Genomic DNA, 17,157 nt, shown 5'->3' with positions numbered 1-17,157 from the left:
ACACCATTGCACACCAAACACCCACACATTAATAGCACCCACACATAAATGAGTACTGTAGAGGATTAAGGTAATGATTATCTTTCTGTATACTACAGTCATCTTTCTTTGGGTAAAGGGTAATAGTATTGTTCTGAAACAGGGAAATCTGCAGAAGTTCTCTACAAAGATAGAATTAAAGAAAACATTGTGATTACAAATTCTAATAAGAATATTTATCAGTTTGAGTCCTATCTCTAAAACTCAGTTCAGTGAACTATAGAAAAAATTAAAAAACCCATATAAGTCTCTAGGTTTTAAAGGTTCTGGGTTTAAAGAGCTTAATTTCAAAGCAGAACACACTGTTTTAATTCTTCTGTAATTCATTCAATAAAATTTTAATGTAATCTTAAAATATGACTTGTTCTATATGATAAGCTATATATTCATTCTTAAATAAAATATATTTTGCTCATAACTTTCTAAAGCTTAAAGTCAACTGGAAAAGAAACAATAAAAGTTGAAACCAAATTCATGCAATTATACATGCTGAAATTATCTTAAAATAAAAAATAGAGTGTTTTGAGAAATAGTTATCATAACCATCATGATACATATTGAAAATTGCTTTGAAGATTTCCTAGGGATAGAAGTTAGTATTTCTAGAAGAATAAGCAGGTTGATGAAATGTAAAATGTCCAACCCAAATATTCTTACTGTCATTGATAGAGAAATATATAAACATAAAAGATAGACAAAAATCAAATGGAATAGGTCTCATGTACACATTACTTTGATGCTTTAGTCATTAGACTGAATGAGAAAAAACTTTGATGAATGATACTTTTAACATATAGTCCACTTAAAAAGTAAGTACATTTTATTAATTATGAAAACTCAGGCTACTCTCTTTCACACTTTAAAATTATGACATGACTAGGAAAGGAATATAGAGTAATCTTGAGATATTTCCTGTGGAAGGATTGTGGGATTTTTATTAACAAAACTACCAGGAGTATCCCTCATCTTACTGACTCTTCTATAAATTTGCTTCATATACATCTTCTTGTCATGCTGAAAGAAATAGTCTTCGTTTTGGAAGATAATACTTCCATTTGAAAAGAACATTTAGTATATTGTGATATTTTTTAAGTAATTTCATGCATCTGACTCATATACCATAGTCACTTTCCCACTACTTTAATCTCTCTCAAATATCAAGGAATAGTCATTTACATGATTTAACATCCTCAAAACAATTTTCGATCAACCCTGAACCTGTTGTACTAATATCCCTATTATTACAGAAAGTGTTGTCATTCTTTTCATGTCTATGATATCTCTACTTTCTGTGGTAGTTCCCTTGCAGGCTTTGCAGCAGGTGGGGAAGGCAATTAGAGTGAGGTAAGAAAGAATCTTGGCTCAGCTCAATTTTATTGTAACAAACCAGGAATTCCAGAGTCTGGCCCAGATCACTTTTCTTTAGTAATATTTAAGCACAGAATGATTTTTTAAAAATTGGATACTAATTATAATGGCTGTCTGTGTGTGTGTGTGTGTGTGTGTGTGTGTGTGTGTGTGTGTGTGTGTGTGAACTTGACACAAGTTGGAGTTATCACTAAGAAAGGAGCCTCCCTTTGGGAAATGCTTCCATGAGATACAGCTGTACGTTATTTTCTCAATTAGTGATCAAGGGAAGAGGGACCAGCCCACTGTGGGTGGTGCCATCCCTGGGCTGGTAATCCTAGGTTCTATAAGAAAGCAAGCTGAGCAAGACAGGGGAAGCAATCCAGTAAGCAACACACCTCCATGGTATCTGCATCAACTCCTTGCTCCAAATTCCTGCCCTGTGTGTGTTTCTGTCCTGACTTCATTTCATAATGAACAATAATGTGGAAGTGTAAGCTGAATAAACCCTTTCATCCCCAACTTACTTCTTGTTCATGATTTTTTGTGCAGGAATACAAACCCTGACTAAGACACCAATTGACTCAGTTCCAAGTGCTCAACAATTTAGTACATATTTTCACTGGGGTTAGTTACAAGCTGCATCTGCCTTCTATCACGAAAATAGGCACTGTTAACTCAGAGAGATTGGCCAGAACTTGGAGTGTGGGGAGACTGACTGAGGTAAACATAAAGTAAGTGGGTGTCAGGATTGGCTTGGCCTTAAGATAACACAGAAGTCACTTAGGCTGCTGTAAAGTAGAAGTTTGGTTTTACGGCCTGGAATCAATGCTCAAAATTTAGGGGGAAATAGTCTTGGATAAGTAGAACAAATTCTGGGAGGTATGCACAAACCCTGTCTCATCAGACAGCAAAGGATCACCAGATTGTAAACCTCCATCATTCTTGGCAATCTAGAAGAATAGCTACATACCTCATTCTGTTGAAATGGTAAGGTGTTTGCTCAATATTCCTAGTTTTTTCGGTGCTTTACTGTGTGCACAAGGCCTTTTTGCTCTCTACAAATTTCATTAGAAAATAATGTGAACTTTCCACTTTCATTTTACCCCTTTTTATTTCCCAACTTGAGACAATATAGCTCCTTCTCTAATCACTTACCGAAAAAGTATTAATAACACCACCTAAGACTTCTGGTTTATTGTACTTGAAACTAGAAGTCACATTACCACTAAAAGCTAATGTACTGGTACTCACCTCGATTTCTCTGAGAGTCTTTACCTTTTTGATTTCTACAATTACTTTTCTTATATATTTTTCTACTATAGTACCATCATTTTTGATTTCTAGAAATTCCTTCACAAAATGATCAAGTATATGCATAATTAGAAAGGATATACTATATTGTGGGTGATTCTAACATTTATTCTCATTTATAATAAAAAGATGTTTGTTATTAGAGTTTTTGTTACCATATATTTCAATTAAAATTGTTGATATCCAGAGACTAGTTTCCTTCCATTAATTAATTTACTAGTGTACTTATTTATTTATTATTTTGAGTTATGGTAAAATGGTTTACTAGAATAAAGGAAAACAAATAAATATTTATTGCTTACTATTTCTGACAGTTCTTAAAGAATATAGCAACGACAAATGAGGAAGAGATAAGCTAAAATAACAATAACTCTTTCACTACTGCACTATTGTATATATAGAGTTTCCTAAGAATGATAGATACAATCAAAGAACCTTAAGAACTCTCCAGTAAATATTTTCATTCTTTTAATAATGTGCCTCTCATATTTAGTTGACTTCATGCATATTGAAATACAGAGATAGAAAAGTATTATAATTTTAATTTTGTGAAAAGTAATTGAGCTGTAAAATTATTGGCTGTTTTGGGAAGGTTAAAACATGTGACCTCACTATGGAAATCAGCAAGGTCCTCAAAGAGTTGAAAATAATGTACTACATTATTCAGGTATACCACTCTTTGGGTATTCACGCAACGGTCTACAGAGATCCTTGCTCATCCATCTTTATTGATACTCTATTCAGAATACCCAGGAAGTAGATATTTCATACATGTCCATCAAATGATGAATACATGTGGTCTTTTAAAACATGGGTTATTACTCACATGCTAAGCAAACTGAAATTATGAATTTCCCATTAAATGGATGGAGATGGACATAATCATTCTGAGTTTGGTAAAATAAAACTCAGAAAATATCTTTTGTTTGCACTCATTTGTGATTGTTAGTTTTCAATCTTCAAATAAGTGTGTTTTATTTATAATACTAATATGTATCAGGAAATTAGGAAGGTACCTTGAAGGCGCCATAATTTTAGGGAAGATGAGAAAAAAAATGTGGCATAAAAGACTAAAGTAAAATAATGGAACAGGAAATGGTAAATGAGTTGAGACATATGGCCAAGTAATAACAGGATTATATTGAGGGATAACTGTCTTAGTCAGGGTTTCTATTCCTGTACAAACATCATGACCAAGAAGCAAGCTGGGGAGGAAATGGTTTATTTGGCTTACACTTCCATACTGCTGTTCATCACCAAAGGAAGTCAGGACTGGAACTCAAGCAGGTCAGGAAGCAGGAGCTGATGCAGAAGCCATGGAGGGATGTTCTTTACTGGCTTGCTTCTCCTTGCTTGCTCAGCCTGCTCTCTTTATCGAACCAAGACTATTAGCCCAGAGATGGTCCCACCCACAAGGGGCATTTCCCCCTTGATCACTAATTGAGATAATGCCTTACAGCTAGATCTCATGGAAGCATTTCCTCAACTGAAGCTCCTTTCTCTGTGATAATCCCAGCTGTGTCAAGTAGACACAAAACTAGCCAGTACAATAACATACACTAAAGATATTTTGAAAACATCATATAGAAGCCCACTATTACAGATGTGTCATAAAATAAATGTGTCACACATACATACATAAACACACACATATATATATACATATATATATACATACACACACACACACACACACACACACACACACATATATATATATATATATATATATATATATATATATATATATACCACTATGTGTGTTTCTTTGGGTGTGCCTGTGTGTGTCAATTTGGGAGTATTATAATCATCATTTGTCAAAAAACAGCTTTGGCACAAAAGGGTAAACTGAGGCAGAGCTGATGAAGCGTCAGAGTTGAGAGAAGCTGACATGGATGGATACAAATACTTACAAGGGCTGTAGCAGTTAAAGGAAAGGCAGGGGCTGAGGATCAAATACATGCCCACCAAATGGTTGAAGCAAGAACAAGCTCTAGCAATTTATTTCTTCTATTAACCCTCCTTTAGAGCCCTAGAGACAAAGTTTTTCCTATTAGAAAGAAAATTACATCTCAAAAATGGATGAAAATTATTACACAAAAGAAAATTACAATAGAATATTGATTATGTATTTGTTACATGAAACTTGTTTTATCTAAACAATTCTCATCCATCTTTCCAAAGCTCATGGTGACCTCAAAGCAGAAACTTTTAGTCATTGATTAACAAAGATTAAACAAGACACTTGAATAAAAGTAAGTTTTTCTCTGTGCTTGGTTGACAACAACCTATGCTTACTAAGGAGCAAATAATCTCTTTTATTTCTCATCTCTTTTATACTAATAATGGGATTATTTGCTCATCATTATAACTTTATTATTCCCTGATAAAAACTGAAATCCTGTTACTAGATCAATGAACTCTGGCCCAATCTAGAATATATGCCTACTTTGATAATTAGCTTGTCCCAAGCATATTCGTCTTGCCTCTACAATTACATGCTTGTAACACATGAAAGCTCACTGTACTCCTTTAACTCAAGCAGCTTTTGTCATTCTATCAGGAAGGGGTATACTTTATTCTTAATTTTATCTTAAAACTATCAACAATCATAATTTTCCAACTTTATGTTTTCTATCAACTACTCTAACTTCCCAAAATTGTTTAAATCAAAAGAACACTTTTTAAAAATTACTTAAAACAAGTCAGGAATGCCATAAAATCATTAATCCATGTAGGTAGCCTTATCTCAAGAATTTTCATCTTCACATTGATCTGCAAAAAGCTTTCCCAACAGAATGGCCCATCACCCAGGAATTAACTATGCCAAGTGATATTCAGTTAGAGGCTCTTGCTATCAACTCACACCCAGCCAAATGAATGAGGAGTATGGCAATGACAAATATGAGAAAGCACATCAGTTACAAGAAGCAATCCTGAGATGATATCTCTGGAGCTGAGCAGAACAGTGAACTGTCTCCAAGGAGCTCACTTGCCGACTACAGCTCTTGTTGAATATCATCTGCCTATCATTATTTTCCTTCAAAAAGTTTCATCATAAAAAATGTAATGTGATTGCATATTTGGGAAACCTTGTTATAAATCTAAAATTTCACAACAATTTTCTTTTAATTTAATTTTTTGAAAAGAGTAAATATGAGCCTCCTTGTTATTTCAGCAATAATTTTCTCCATATGTTTCCATAGTGAACAATCTTTAAAGGCAAGATTAGATGAACCTAAAGTTATACTCTAGGAATTTTTATGGAGAAATATTAAATAAGGAGGCCTAATCTGAGAGTCCTAAGAAGCTGACACCTAGACCAAAACATTTATAAATATCCCATAGATTCCAGAAGTGAGAGAAATACAACATAAATACCCACGATTATAGGAAATTATTACTCTGGTTCTGTTGTTATAAAAAAAGAAAAATAATTAATTACAGAAACCATTATAGAATATATTGAAAATTATTGCTAAATTATAAGTTTTAAAAATTTATTTATTGAAGGATGGAATAGAAGAACAAAATTATGATAACAATGTCCTATAAGACACAATGTTTGGATACTATCAGTTGCTTTAAGAAGCTATAAATGATAAAATCAAACAAAGGAAAAAGCATTCTACATCTATAAATTTTTGGTAGAAATAAGACTTTAGAATATATCACAACCCTCAGAAGAGTCATTTCTAATATCCAGACTTCCTAATATTAGGATCTATGACCAGCTTAAGGATGATAATTGGAATATTTTAATTCCCCTTCAGTAGGGTAATCTATCTCTCTCTCACACACATTTTTTAAATTAGTGTATTTTTACACTCCATATTTTATTCTCCCCATATACCCTCTGACTGCTCCACATGCCACACCCTCTCCGCACACCCCGGTCTCCATGGAGATGTCCCCACTCCCCACCTCTAAACTCCATGGAGTCTCTAGTCTCTTGAGGGTTATGTGCATTATCTCTGAGAGAACACAGACCTGGAAGTCCTCTACTCTGTGCGTTGGGGGCCTCATATCAGCTGTTCTATGGTGTCTGTTTGGTGGTCCAGTATTTTAAAGATCTCGGGTGTCCAGGTTAATTGAGATTGATGGTCCTCCTACAGGATCTCCCTTCTTAGCCTCTTTCAGGCTTCCCTAATTCAACAACAGGGGTCAGATTCTTCTGTCCATAGATTGGGTGCAAGCATCTGAATCTGAGTCCTTTACCTGCCCTTTGGGTCTTTTAGAAGGCAGTCATGATAGGTCCCTTTTTGTGAGCACTCCATAGCCTCAGTAATATTTTCAGGCCCTGGGAACCCCTGCCCCACAGGTAGATCCTGCCTTGGACCCATCCCTGGACCTTCCTTTCCTCAGACTCCTCTGCATTTCCATCCATGTAATTCTTTCAGACAGGAACAAATATGGATCAGAGATGTGACTGTGGGATGGCAACCCCATCCCTCACTTGTCCTGTCTTCCTGCTGCAGGTGTTCTCTATAAGTTCCCTATCCCCACTTTCAGGTACCTCATGCAAGGTCCGTCCCATTGAGTCCTGAGAGTCTCCTACCACCCAGATCTCTGGTACAACCTCCTATTTCCATACATTGTCTGTTTCCATTCTTTCTGCTGGCCCTCGGGGCTTCAGTCCTTTTTCCTTATCCATCACCAGATCAGGTTCCACTCCCCCCTGCCACTACCCTCTGTCCACTTTTCCTTACAGTCCCTCCCTACCTTCTCAGTTGTGATTGTTTTCTTCTCTCTCCCAAGTGGGACCAAGATTTCCTTACTTGGACACTTCAGCTTGTTGACCTTTTTGAGTTCTGCGAACTGTATCTTGGGTATTCTGTACATTTTTTTTTTTTTGGCTAATAACCACTTATTGGTGAGTACATAACATGCATGACCTTTTGGGTCTGAGTTACCACACAAGATTATATTTTCTAGTTCCATCATTTGCCTGCAAAACTGAGGTTGTCCTTGTTTTTAATAGCTGAGTGGTGCTCCATTGTGTAAGTGAATTAAAATTTTGTATCCATTTTTTCTGTAACGTGACATCTAAGATGTATCTAGCTGTTGGCTATCACAAACAAGGCTGCTATGAACATAGTGGTACACATGCCACTGTGGCATGATGGGTCATCTTTTGCGTATATTTCCAAGAGTGGTATAGCTGGGTCTTCAGGTATATCTATTTCCAGTTCTCTGAAGAATCTCCAGAAGGATTTCCAGAGTGGATGTACCAGTGTGCAATCACACCAGCAATGGAGGAGTGTTCTTCTTTCTCCACATCCTCTCCAACATGTATTATCACCTGAAGATTTGATCTTAGTCATTCTGTTTGGTATAAGATGGAATCTCAGGGTAGTTTTTATTTGCATTTCTGTTTACTAAGGACTTTAATGATTTCCTCAGGTGCTTCTCAGCCATTTGAGATTCCTCAGTTGTGAATTCTCGATTTAGTTCTACACCCAATTTTTTTGATTGGGTTGTTTGATTTTTTTGGCGGTTAACTTCTTGAGTTCTTCATATATTTTGGTTATTAGCCCTCTATCAGATAGGGGGTTAGTGAAGATTTTTTCCCAATCTGTAGGTTGCCCATTTATCTTATTTTCTATGTCCTTTGCCTTATAGAAGCTTTCTGGTTTTATGAGGTCCCATTTATCAATTCCTGATCATACAGCATAAGCCTTTGGCGTTCTGTTTAGGAAATTTCCCCCTGTGCCAATGAGTTCAAGATTCTTTCCCATTTTCTCTTCTATTAGATTGAGTATATCTGTTTTTTCATTGAGGTCCTTGATCCACTTGGAATTTAGCTTTCTAAAAGGTGAGAAATATGGGTCTATTTTTATTCTTCTACATACAGAGAACCAGTTAGACCAGCGCCATTTATTGATGATGCTTTCTTCTTCCCATTGTATATTTTTTTTGGTGCCTTTGCCAAAGATCGAGTGACCATAAGTTTATTGTTTTATTTCTGGGTCTTCAATTCTGTTCAATTGATCAACACACCTGTCTCTGTACCAATACAATGAATTTTTTTATCACTATTGCTCTGTAGTAAAGCTTGAGGTCAGGGATGGTGATTCCCCCAGCTTTTCTTTTATTGTTTAGATTTTTTTTCTCTATTCTGGGTTTTTTGCTACTACAGATGAATTTGAGAATTGTTAATTCCATGTCTTTGAAGAATTGTATTGGGATTTTGATGGGGATTGCATTCAATCTATCTGAGAGCATGGCCATTTTACTATATTAATTCTGCCAATCCATGAGCATTGGAGATCTCTCCATTTTTTGAGATCTGCTTTGATTTCTTTCTTGAGAGACTTGAAGTTATTGTCATACAGGTGTTTTATTTGTTTGGTTAGAGTTACCCCAAGATATTTTATATTATTTGTGGCTATTGTGAAGGGAGTTGTTTCCCTAATATCTTTCTCAGCTGGTTTATCATTTGCATAAAGGAAGGCTACTGATTTATTTGAGTTAATTTTATATCCGGCCACTTTGCTGTATTGTTTATCAGCAGGAGAAGTTCTCTGGTAGAATTTTTGATGTCCTTAATTTATACTATCATATCATCTGCAAATAATGATACATTTATTTCTTCTTTGCCAATTTTTATCCCCTTGATTTCTTATTGTTGTCTTATTGTCCTAGCTAACTCTTCGAGTACTATATTGAATAGATATGGGAAGAGTAGGCATCCTTGTCTTATCCCCAATTTCAGTGGGATTGCTTCAAGTATGTCTCCATTTAATTTGATATTGGCTGTTGGTTTGCAGTAAATTGCTTTTACTATGTTTAGGTATGGGCTTTGAATTCCTGATCTCTCCAATACATTTAACATGAAGGGATGTTGTATTTTGTCAAATTTTTTTTTCCCCACGGCTAAGGAGATGATCATGTGATTTTTTTCTTGAATTCTTTTATATAGTAGATTACCTTAATGGATTTTCATCTATTAAACCAACCCTGCGTCCCTGGGATGAAGACTACTTGATCATGATGAATAATGGTTTTGATGTGTTCTTAGATTTGGTTTACAATAATTTTATTGAATATTTTTACATCAATATTCATAAGTGAGATTGGTTTGAAGTTCTCTTTTTTGGTTGGGTCCTTGTGTGTTTTAGGTATCAGAGTAATTGTGGCTTCATAAAATGAGTTGTGCAGTGTTCCTTCTGTTTCTATTTTTTCGAATTGTTTGAGAAAAAACTGGTATCAGGTCTTTGAAGGTCTGGTAGAATTCTGTACTAAATCCATTTGGCCCTGGGCTTATTTTTGGTTGGAAGGATTTTAATGACTTCTTCTATTTCTTTGTGCAATATAAGCCTGTTTAAATAGTTAACCTGCATGTTGGTATGTAACATCTGTCTAGAAAACCATCTGTTTCATCTAGATTTTCCAGGTTTGTTGTTGTTGTTGTTGTTCAGTATAGGCTTTTATAGTAGAATCTGATGATTTTTTTTTTGAATTTCCTCTGTTTCTGTTATTTCTCCCTTTACAATTCTGATTTTATTAATTTGGATACTGCTTCTTGGCCCTTTAGTTAGATTGGCTAGGGGTTTATCTATCTTGTTGATTCTCTCCACGAATCAGCTTTTGGTTTTGCTGATTCTTTGTTTTGATTTCTTTGTTTCTATTTCGTTGGTTTGAGCCCTGAGTTTGACTATTTCCAGCCTTCTATTCCTCTTGATTGAATTTGCTCCTTTTTTTTTCCCCTAGATATCTCAGGCATGTTGTTAAGTTGGTAGTGTAAGATCTCTCCAGTTTCTTTACCAGGGCATTTAGTGCTAAGAGTTTTCCTCTTAGCACCACTTTCATTGCGTCCCATAAGTTTGATTATGATGTACCAACATTTTCATTAAATTCCAGGAAGTCTTTAATTTCTTTCTTTATTTCTTCCCTGACCAAGTTATCATTGAGTAAAGAGTTGTTCAGTTTCCATATGTATGTGGGCTTTCTGTACTTTTTACTATTATTGAAGACCAGCCTTAGACCATGAAGATCTGATAGAATGCATTGGATTATTTCAATCTTTTTGTGTTTGTTAAGGGTTTTCTGTGACCAATTATATTTTTGATTTTGGAGAAGGTACCATGAGGTGCTGAGAAGGTGTTTGGTTTGTTTGTTTGTTTGGTTGGTTTGTTTTGTTTTGTTTTTTGTTGTTTTTGTTGGTTTTTGCTTTTTTGGGGGGGTGAAATGTTCTCTAGATATCTGTTAAAGCTATTTGGTTCATATATACTCTTAGTTTCATGGTGTCTCTCTTTAGATTCTGTTTCAATGACCTGTCCATTGATGAGAGTGGGAATTTGAATTCTCCCATTATTATTGTGTGGGTTTCAATGTGTGTTTTGAATTTTAGTAAAGTTTTGTTTATGAATTTTGGTGCTCTTGCATTTTGGGGCATAGACGATCAAAATTGAGACTTTCTATTTGTTGATTTTCTCCTTGATGAATATGAAGTGTCTTTCTTCATCATGCTTGATAACTTTTGGTTGAAAGTTTATTTTATTGGTTATTAGGCTGGCAACTCCTGCTTGTTTCCTGGGACCATTAGCTTGGAAGGCCTTTTCTATCCTTTGGCTCTGAGATAGTGTCTGCCTTTGTTGTTGAGGTGTGTTTCTTGTATGCAGCAAAATACTGGATCTTATTTGCATATTCAGTCTGTTATATCTTTTTATAGTTGACTTAAGTCCATTAATACTGAGAGATGTTAGAGAGATGACTGTTGTTTTCTATTATGTTTGTTTTTATAGGTGGCTTTATGTGCTTGTGGCTCTCTGCTTTTGGCTTTGTTGTGAGATGCTTAATAGCTTGTCCTTTCTTTGGTGCAGGTACCTTCCTTGTGTCAGTGTTTTTCTTCCAAGATCCTCTGTAGGATTGGGTTGGTAGATAGATAATATTTGAATTTGGTTTTGTCCTGGAATATTTTGGTTTCTCCATCTATGTTGATTGAGACTTTTGCTGAGTATAGTAGCCTGGACTATTTGTGTTCTCTTAGAGTCTGCATGACCTCTGACCAGGCTCTTTTGAATTTCATAGTCTCTGTGGAGAAGTCCTGTGTAATTCTGATAGGTTTACTTTTTGATGTTACTTGGCCTTTTTCCCTTTGCAGCTTTTATTATTCTTTCTTTTCTCTTTTCATTTATTGTTTTGATAATTATGTGATGAGAAGATTTTCTTTTCTGGTCCCATTTTTGTTGTTGTTGTTGTTGTTCAATAGACTTCTTGTACATTAATGACCCTCTCTTTCTTTAGGTTGGGGAAATTTTCTTCTATTATTTTGTTGAAGACATTTTCAGGTCTTTTGAGCTGGGATTCTTTGTTCTCCTCTGTTCTGATTCTTAGATTTGGTCTTTCTATTTGTCCTGCATTTCCTGGATGCTTTGAGTTAGGATTTCTTTTATATGTTTTGAATTTTCTTTTATAGTCATGTCAATTTCTTCTACTGCATCTTATACACCTGAGATTCTCTCTTCTATCTCTTATATTCTGTTGGTAATACATCTGTAATTCCTGACCACTTTCCTAAGTTTTCTAGTTCCAGGTTTGCCTCCATTTGTTTCTTCATTGTTTCTGCTTCCACTTTTAGGTCTTGGATAGCTTTATTCCATTCCTTCACCTGTTTACCCATGTTTTCCTGTATTTCTTTCAGTGGGTTACATATCTTCCTTAAAGTACTGTATTATCTTCATGAGATAAGACTTTAGGACATATTCCAGATTTTCGGGTGTGTTGGTGGCCTAAAGCTTGCTCTGGTGGGAGAACTGCGTTCTGATGATGCCCATGTGTTTTGGCTTCTGTTGCTTATGGTCTTGTGCTTGCCTTTCTCCATCTGAATATCCCTGGTGTTTGTGGATCTGGGTGACTGTATGGAGTCTGTCTCCTTTGTCCCTGGGTTGCTTCAGGTTTCCCAATAGGCCTGGGGCCCGGACTGTATCAGACCACCTGTGAGGCCTTCCAGCTGGGGGCTCTTCACAGGGGCAGAGAAGCTGCTAATATATTGTCCTGGCTGCAGTAGATCTTCTGGAAGACCTTCAGATTGTTGGGTCTTCAGTGGAGTAGTCAAGCTGTTGTCCAACAGCACTGAGTGCTACAGATTCTCAACTGCTCTGAGAGTAGCAGATTCTCAACTGCTCTGAGTGAAGAGGGTCCTCAACTGCTCAACTGATCTGAGCACAGTGGGACCAATTGCTCTGAGTGCAGCAGGTCCTTTAGGATGGATCTGGATATGGAATCTTCACAGGAGCAGACCAACTAAGAGTCTGACCCAGCAGAAATGCACATACACATTTCTTAAGAGTTATATATGCCAAGAGGACAAAATACAGAGATCAAGAGAAAATATTTATTGCATTTATATAAATTAAGAAACCAAATGAGGGAGAGGGGATGAAAAAACCCATAAAAGCCAGTCTGCTGGATTTTGATGTGAGAAGAGTGTTTACAATAAATGCCTACATGAGGAAGACTGAAACAATGGGATACCAAGGGACATGATAATATTGAGGGACAATTTTTGTAAAGTTTCATCCCTAGAAAAAGTACTATGAGTAATTCAGGACTTCTAAGAGAAGAACTTTAGCTCCTACAAGTGCTCTACCCCCATATTGGAGTACAATGCAGTGGAGTCAGCCTTGAAATCATATAAAACTCAATAAAAATGAATTCTTCAGTTTGTGTGTGTGTGTGTGTGTTTGTGTGTGTGTGTGTGTGTGAGAGAGAGAGAGAGAGAGAGAGAGAGAGAGAGAGAGAGAGAGGGAGAGAGAGGGAGAGAGAGAGAGAGAGAACATATGATTACTCACTTCTGTTTCACTTGCTACTTGAAAAGGGGGATATATGAGTTTCTTTTGCATATATATTTTTTTCTCATTTGGATAAGAATATATATATATATATATATATATATATATATATATATATATATGTATGTATATATATATATATATATATATATATATATATATATATCCTGTGTTCTGTCCAGTCGATGGCTGTGAGCATCCACTTCTGTATTTGCCAGCCAAGAAGTGGGTGGGTTGGGGAGCAGGAGGAGGGAATAGAGGATTTGGAGGGGAAACTATGAAAGGGGATAATATTTGACAGGTAAATAAAGAAAATATCTAATAAAAAAGGGGAAAATGTATATACCCCATGACAAAATGAAAACACAGTAAAATTCCAACAATCTTTCAGTATCATAAAGTTCCTTTCTTTTCAGATTTTGGTAAAGCTAATTAGCCTGTCATTCATTTTGAGGGAAATGATAGTAATTTCATAAATTTATTATTTACAAGCAATGTTCTATATAGTTAGGTCAAGTTAATATTTGTCAAATAAAAAACGGATTTTAATTTATTTTACTGTTTTACTCTGCTTGTATTGAAACATCATTATATTGTATTGCTATAATGAAATTGATACATTTCATTGATCTGCAGTATTATTTAGTCACATTCATCACTCTGAAAAGAAGACCCTCAAAGATGAAATTTGTGCAAAAGTTTTCAAATGACTCACTACTTATGCACATATGATTTTGTATAACAAGGAAATTAAGATATCTTTGTAAGTAAAGTTATGTTTGCTTTGGATTGACTTTATAATTAGATTTTTTTTTAAAATAATGACTATGTATATAGTTCACATGAGACTAGAATTCAATGTTTCTCTCCATTTGGTTTCTAACCTTAGATTCTCTAGCATTGCAGGGAGGTTCCACCATGTCTGGCCTATGTTTTTATCTTCATTCACACTAAGATGAGGTCCTAGACATGATAAAAAATTTAATAATTGAGTGTTATATGCAAGAATGAATAACATCAGCAATTTTAAGAAGTTGTATTTGTAAAGTTAGTACCTAATTTTTATAAGTAAATTTTGATTAGCTTCTGCTATGAATTTGCTGATGTTTTAAATATTTTATCAACTATAAATTGAGCACTCACATATATTTATCTAATATTTTATGTTTGAATATTATATCAAATATTTAGAAAAGTTATTAAAAACATAAATAAAAGCAGAATTACCTTAATTCTAGCCATGTGATCCAGGTTCAATGTTCTCATCAAGGCCAGTTATTTAATTGATAACTTATAATTTTAAACATTCATTCCACAGGTGCCCTTTACTGAAAAGCATGGTTGACTATTCTAGGTAAATGAAGCACTACAGCCTTTAATATTAGGGAACACTCGGGGATATGTTCCAGTGGGGGCCACACCACCATCTTCCTTCTGAGCCCAGCAGAGCCCTCTGAGGGTTTGAGAGTGCTCTCCACGAGTATTTCAGGATCAACAGGGGCAATGGTATCATGAACCCCTAGATTGGAAGGCTGTACAAAGATTGAAGGAGTCAGTTTCGACTTATCGGGTCCAGGCTGCCTTTACCATAACTCAGGTTGAGTCCCTACAGCAGTACTATATGATGCCTTTTGATTGGCAGAACCTCTGCAAGACCATTCTTTAGGGAGGATGTTATTTAACATGGAAGGCTGCTTATATTGAGCATGCCGTTAAGCAGGCTGTGGCAGACTACCCAATGCAGCTTGGAATATAGCCATGTTAATGGGGTAAGGGAATTTTGCCAACAATCAAACAGGTTATCCTATACAGGTTTATGAGCAGATTAATAACTGTGCTCTTAGAGCTTGGAAGAAGCTATCAGGCACTGGAGACCTTGGGGCCAGCTTGTCTAAGGTGATACAGGAACACAATGAGAAGTTTGAAGACTTTCTAGCACAACTAGTGAAGACAGCCAGGAGAGTATTTCCAGATGTTGATGCTGCAATGCCTTTGGTCAAGCAATTAGCCTATGAGGCAGGCCAATAAACCCTACAGAGATGCCATATGCCCTTATAAGAGCAAACCACTGGATGTATGGCTAAAGGTTTGCCGAGATGTGGTGGACACTCCACTGACCAACCAGGGTTAGCAGCAGCCATAGTTCAGGCTCAAAGGCAGACTCCTCGTCAGGGTGGACGGCAGGGGGGAATCCAGGGGGGATTCTTCTCTTGCGGGCAGCCAGGTCTTTTCAAACGAAACTGTCCTAATAAAGGAAGACAGGAGATTCAGACAGGCATGTGGCAGCCCAAGTTATGTCCTCGCTGTCACAAAGGAAATCATTGGGCCGGAGAATGTCAATCCAAGTGGGATGTAGATGGTAGCCACCCAACTTCTCAATCCACAGGCACTAGGCCAAAAAATGGAGTGCAGGGCCCCCAGCCTCAGGGCCCACAAATATATAGGGCCATGCAGCAGACTCCCACACCATGGCCGAACCTTCAACACATTCCCAGCGCAATCATCTACAGGCTTCCCAGAAGAGCCACAACAGGAAGTGCAGTATTGGACATCTGTGCCACCACCAGACTTGTATTAACCCCAGAAATGGGTGTGCGGATGATTGATTAAGACTATAAGTGTCCTTTGCCTAAAAACACAGTTGACCTATTATTAGGACGTAGTTCAGCAGCCATTAAGGGAATAATTATCCATCCTGGTGTCATTGATCCTGACTATGAAGAAGAGGTTAAGATCATGGTTTCCTCCCCCAGAGGGGTGTCTGCCATTTCCCCTGAAGATAGAATTGCTAAAATTTTGCTTTTGCCTAGTCACCATGTTAGCTTCCCTTCAAGGGGGACTGAAAAGAGGAAATAGGGGCTTTGGCTCCACTGGAGACACTGGAGTGTGGTTTTCTATGACTATGGAGGATCGCCCTATGTATAAACTTGAAGTTCAGGGAGTCTCTGTATGGGACTTATTTGATTCAGGGGCCGATTGCAGCATTATAAAAGAACAGTTTGGCCAAAAAGTTGGCGCCTTCAGACCTCTGCTCAAACTCTTCTAGGTCTTGGATTTGTACAAGACCCCAGCTGCAGTGCCACTATACTCCATTGGAAGGGTGGGGAGGGGCATAGGGGCAGTTTTCAGCCATTTGTTCTTCAAATCCCCGTTTCATTATGGGGAAGAGATGTTATGACCAAGATGGGTATAAAAGTGATTTCAGAAAAGACTTATAGTTTGCAGAGTCAAGCTCTCATGGACGGGATGAACTATCAGAAGGGTAAGGGTCTTGGCAAAAATGTGGATGGACAACTTTCACCTATCTCTCCTACAGGCCAAAGTGGCAGGGAGGGATTGGGTTTTCCTAGGGGCCACTGAGCAAATATCTATTAAATGGAAATCTGATCAGCCAGTGTGGGTACCTCAGTGGCCCTTACCCAAGGAAAAGCCGGAAGCTGCTCACATGTTGGTTAAAGAACAACTTGATGCAGGACATATTAGAGAACCTATTTCACCATGGAATACACCGATTTTTGTTATAAAAAAAGAAATCATGGAGATGGAGGTTACTCCATGATTTACATGCAGTCAATGCCCAGATGTAAACCATGGGGTCAGTGCAATTAGGGTTGCAAATGACTTCAACGTTACCAAGAAATTGTTCCACAATTGTGATAGA

The 17,157-nt window shown here is 36.7% G+C and overlaps 1 pseudogene; it reads left to right on the top strand.

Moving 5' to 3' along the window:
• The window catches only part of LOC115489112, a 369,100-nt pseudogene extending 353,447 nt beyond the window's left edge, over positions 1-15,653 (top strand).
• Positions 15,654-17,157: the final 1,504 nt, after the last annotated feature.

This window comes from Mus musculus, chromosome X (genome assembly GCF_000001635.26).
Source record: "Mus musculus strain C57BL/6J chromosome X, GRCm38.p6 C57BL/6J".
In the NCBI taxonomy this organism is placed as follows: Eukaryota; Metazoa; Chordata; class Mammalia; order Rodentia; family Muridae; genus Mus; species Mus musculus.
The sequence above is the reverse complement of the archived record's forward strand: the minus strand, read 5'-3'. Positions and strand labels throughout refer to the sequence as shown.